General features: G+C 35.5%; 1 protein-coding gene across 5 annotated transcripts in view; it reads left to right on the forward strand.

Moving 5' to 3' along the window:
* BNC2 (basonuclin 2) overlaps window positions 1–5,000 on the forward strand; it is a 547,400-nt gene that overhangs the window by 173,921 nt on the left and 368,479 nt on the right. The window contains exon 1 of one of the 5 annotated variants that reach the window (XM_019517550.1): window positions 4,660–5,000. This exon is cut by the window's right edge and continues 275 nt beyond it. The exons of 3 other annotated variants lie outside the window; for them this stretch is intronic. The gene's annotated coding sequence lies outside the window, so the exon portion shown is untranslated. Of the gene's footprint in view, window positions 1–4,659 lie in introns of those variants that run through there. One more of the 5 variants, XM_019517546.1, reaches the window with a different exon arrangement.

Here is a 5,000-nt window from a genome sequence, read left to right on the forward strand (position 1 = left end):
TTTTGGAAGCTACTACAGTAGCCCTTTTTGTATATAGTTACAAAGAAATAAAGGATAAAGGGGAAATTGCCTGTTTATAAACATAGTAGCCAATGTATGCATGAAATAGAGGCCAGAGAAAAATGTGTCCCATGTGCTGAAATGATGCCAGTTTCCATGTACTGCTTACCAGTAAAACAGTAGCAATATTTACATATATAATAGCATCAAGTTTTTGCTTGGCAGGTAAAATGTTGTGCTTGTTAGCTTTTTAAAAAGTTCTGTTTAGCATTTTGAAGTTGGTGGGTAGTGTTAGTTAAAACTCAAGCTAGTCTATGTGATCTAATTTTATAGGAAGTGGTTATTTAGCAAATTATCTGGGTATAATTAATTGCTGTTTTTAGTACTAGATAATGGATGCTTGCAAGAATATATCAGGCTACTTGTGTTTCATCCTCCCTAAAATTTGTCTAATTCTATGTCTGTATGTTCCATAGAGACATAGAAATGGCTGTTTTTGTCCATTTGATGGGGGCTTTTTTGATGCTGGACTGTAAACTTAGTCATTTTGGCACACATCATAATCACCTTCCAGTATATAGTTGCTCAAGAAATACAGGATGTCTTTTCCCTTAAAGAAGTGGAATTTCAGGCAACATAAACTCATGTTACTGTTTTATAAAAACCATATGTCACTCATCACCCTGGGTTGATAAACGGTATAATTTGTGCCATGTAGAGGTAAGCTTTCATAGTTGCCCCCAGGTCCATTACTCAAATCTGAAACACCCAACTATCCATCAACAAACACACCTGTTCCTGTTTGTAACGGGTCTTTCTGGGTAGCAATGTTATTGATTTTGAAGAATCTGAATTGCTAGAAAATTCCAGTGCCCTATTGTCCAGAATTCTGCCAAAAATTTTGGCCTGAGAAAGTTTTTCTTTCTTTTTTTAAATACAACAAAGCCATGGTATAGTTCTGAAATATTTATTGGTGCTCCTACTGTATGTATGCTCCTTTTAGGATCAATGACAGTAAAACACATCAAAATGAAAAAAAAAATACTCCTAAATGCACAACACTGTAGATAAAGCTGAGAAGGAGCAGGACTCAACAAAACATTTGTAGCATAGGGGTCTAAGAAGGATGCTCTCGTTGTTGGAGGATGACCTAATCAACTAGTATGCATTTTGTTTTTTAGTTTTGAGTCAGAAGTTTGTGACCTATTAAAACTCATGTAGAACATGTTTTACAAGGTAAGGATGGCAGTTTTCAGAGGAACTATGATAGTGCCAATGTCTCTTTCTTAGGATATGGAAATGTGGCTTGATTATCTGTCCAGAAAAGGTTTCCTTTATTAATTCTTCCTTTTTTCATTTAAGGCATCTGTTAACATTTCATACAGTATAACAGATGTTGTAGAGCAAGCTCCTTACATCATTCCTTGTGACTGTGACCATCATGTTGGCTTTGCATATTTTGAAAGTATTAACTCCCCTATGACATACATGCACAACTTCAGTTTTATCCTTGAGTCACATACAAGTACAACTGGTAAAAGACTGTTCACACATTATTTTAATGAATGAGAGATGATTAATTTCTCTGTCATTTATGGATATGTATCAGTTTTATTGGAGCAAAGTCAACTATTCTAACGTTTCTATAAAACATTTAATTATATAAGTTTGGTTGTTCCAACACAAAGAAGGACTGATTGTCATGCGATGTGGAGGACCATTTCATTTTTATTATTTTGGCAAGAACAGGGACAGTTTTGTCCTGACAAGCCATCAGAGGAATACCAGAGTGTGTCACATGAAAAACCACTGATCTTTAACCCAGCTATATACTTAACCAAGCCTTGAAAATGAATAGTGAATAAGGGAAGAGCAAAGGCCAGTTTACTGTCATTACAGATTACAGAATCTGTTAACATCTGCAGCAAGCTGAACTTTGGGATTTACAGGTACTGTAGAGTAAGTCAATCAAGTGTACAGATCATATTACAGAATTATGTATTTCAGTTATGAGATCAAGTGCTAGAATACACACGTGTATGTACTACTAATTTCAGAAATATGTGCATATGTAAATTGTAACATGTAAGTTACTCCCTCATTTTTCAGTTTTACCTGGTCAAATGTTAGAACCAAAACCACAAGTGCTGATTAACAATTATTATACAATAGTTTTACCACTAGTATACATAAATAAATCCATGCCCACTGCTTTCTCTTTTCCTCAGGAGTGATCTATGGGACACTGCTGCATGTATAGCTAATATAAACATTTATAGTGAACTCCTAGATGTTAGAAAAACAAATACTGTAAAGATCAGTAACATTTTAAAATGATCAGTTGTGGGAATTAACGCTTACAGAAAAACAGCATTCTTTCTTGCCCTGCCAGTAGAATTGCATTGTCTCCCTACAGTCTTGTTAGCTCATACTAACTGAAATGCAAATTCTTTCCAACTAATTGGGCCTCATTGAATGTACATGCACAGTACATAGTTATATGCATGTAGATTTATTATTTTTTACAAAATTCCTCTATAATTATTTTCCTGATTAATATCTAAAGTGTAGACCTGGAACAAAGGCCCCTTTAAAGACTTTACATATTATTGAACATTAAAGATAGTAACTGTTGCATGTTTCAACAACTTAATAATACAAAATAATTGGAGCAAAAAGAAAAAATATTTTTCCATATCTAATGATTTTTACATATTTTTATTAATCCTTTGTGTAAACTAACACTTACATGTTCATAATAAAGGAATTTGGGACAAGTAAGGGATGCCCACATTATGTAGTGGTTTTGTGATGAGGTTTACCTGTAGACATTATCTATCTTATCTTGGTTTTTTTTTATGTATATGTGGCTAATGTGTTATCTCGTCTTGCTAAACTGGTAATGTTGAGTATCTTAACACCTATAATTTTAGGAGAGAGGCAATGGACAGTTTTATATTTCAAATAAATCCACAAAAATGTATTTAATTTTATAAAAGGCTTTATTTTAGTATCCAGTGTTTGGAAAAAAAGTTTTTAATTCACATGTAGATTGCAAAGCTCTTTGAATTCTTGGGCTACAAGAGGTTTTGTTCACAATAACCTTACTGGTTACTGACTTGCACACGTATCCAGGTCCAGCAACCACCCCTTTCATTCAGCATCAGTCCATTTAGATAATCTGAAAAATATAAACAATTTTGTGACTCTCTTTATCTTCCAATACAAAATATTATGCAAATGTGAGATACATGTAGTTCATATGGCTACCTAGAAAGCTATTGACAAATTAGGATTATTCATTTAACACTGCTTTTAAAGACTTTGTTTTCAGAGCAAGGTAGCTATGTGTTAGGAGAAAAAAATAAGACATGTCCATGCTCCTTGGAATGATCCCCAAAATATTTCTGCCAGCACAGGAATTAAATCAGCAAAGAGCAGGACAGTACATTTAAAAGAAAATGTAGGGTTCTTAGCTTGGATTTTCACAATTATAATTTTTTTAAATGTCATGTCAGTTGTGTCTCTTCTTTCACACAGCAAATAGTTATAGACTTAGACAAGGCTTAATCTGTTGCTGAAGGAGATGTACTTCTATTTTATTTTTCCTGAAGAGATTACTTTTATCTCTTCACAGGCTAGTACTTCACATATCCCTTTTCAAATGCACTAAATATTTGTTTTCTTAATTTTGTGTGTTGGTATTAGTATATTTAAACAAGGTGTGACTGAAAACTAATAATGTAGATTTGATGGCTTGAGCTGGTTTTAGGTAAAAACTTGTTTTCTTTCTGTGTCTTTCTGTGTCATATTTATTATCAAGAAAGAAAGAAAATAATATTTTTTCCCTTTATCGCATTGTTATGCTATGACATGGCAGCCCCATTTATGACAATTAAATGATAGCCCTCATTTGCTACTGTGCTTTGAAACAGTTCAGAATTCACCTAGAACAGGTAGCATTTGGCCAGGATTGCTGCTTGGGAAGACTAGATTTGGATGTATTAGCTAGTCAGCCTAATAACCCTGTACAGACTGTATTGATTTTCTAGGAGAGAGTTTATGAACTAAATAAACTTGGAGTTGGTGTCTTAATAAACTGCTTCTCTCAGTCTGTCACATTTAGTTACAGAGCTGTGCAGTTTAGGGGGAAAAAAGGCTAATTCTGTTACAGATTGTTCACAGCAGGGTCTCCAAATTAGCCCTTTGTTTTGTAATGCCACCTTGCTTGGGCTCGCTTTGAGCACATTTCTCAGTTTTACCCTAATGAGTTGCAACACTGATAATGTGGCTGATGATCTTTCATTGATTTCACTATCACTTGCTTGTCTGGTAATTGATCCGTTGCTGAGCCTCTAGTTAATTATATCGGCTTTGACATGGCCCGGTCCACTGGGAATTTCAAGTCTTGCAGAATAACAGTTTTAATAAAAGAGTCTATTACTGCAGGTGCTTGCTGCTGCATGCCAGTTGATTTTGTGTGCGTGTGCGCGCTTTTTTTCCCTGGGAGTGGAGAGGACTGCAGGACAGGAAAAAAGAATGGGGAGGAGGGTGAGGGGGGAGAGGAGAGGCATAGAGAGAGAGGGAGAGAGAGATGCAGAGAGGAGAAGAGAGGAGGAAGCATGCTATTGACAGTGTCCTTAAGCCTCCCACAAATAACAGCCATTAGTGGGAAGGTCAGAAGCTGAGCAGGCAGCTTGACTGAGGCACTGAGTGCCACTCCAGAAATCAAGAGGCTAGCAAATTTTAGAGGGAGTTTAAGTGGGTAATAGCTAGCTGTAAAGGTACAGCCACTGTTGGCACAGTTGACTCATAGGTTCTCCCCCCACCAAGGAGAATATTTTTATTGACCACAGGTGGACTTAATATATTTTAAGGCAACAGTTCTTTGGGTTCTTGTTTGTTTCTTCACAGATATTGAATTTGCTGCTTTTGAGAATTTTTTGTACTTAATGGTGGTGAACTGGAGGAAAGTTTAACAGAAAAGCTTTCAGGAGATG

The sequence above is a fragment of the Gavialis gangeticus genome, unplaced genomic scaffold, assembly GCF_001723915.1.
Source record: "Gavialis gangeticus isolate Ggan-Ray unplaced genomic scaffold, GavGan_comp1, whole genome shotgun sequence".
NCBI classification, from domain to species: Eukaryota; Metazoa; Chordata; order Crocodylia; family Gavialidae; genus Gavialis; species Gavialis gangeticus.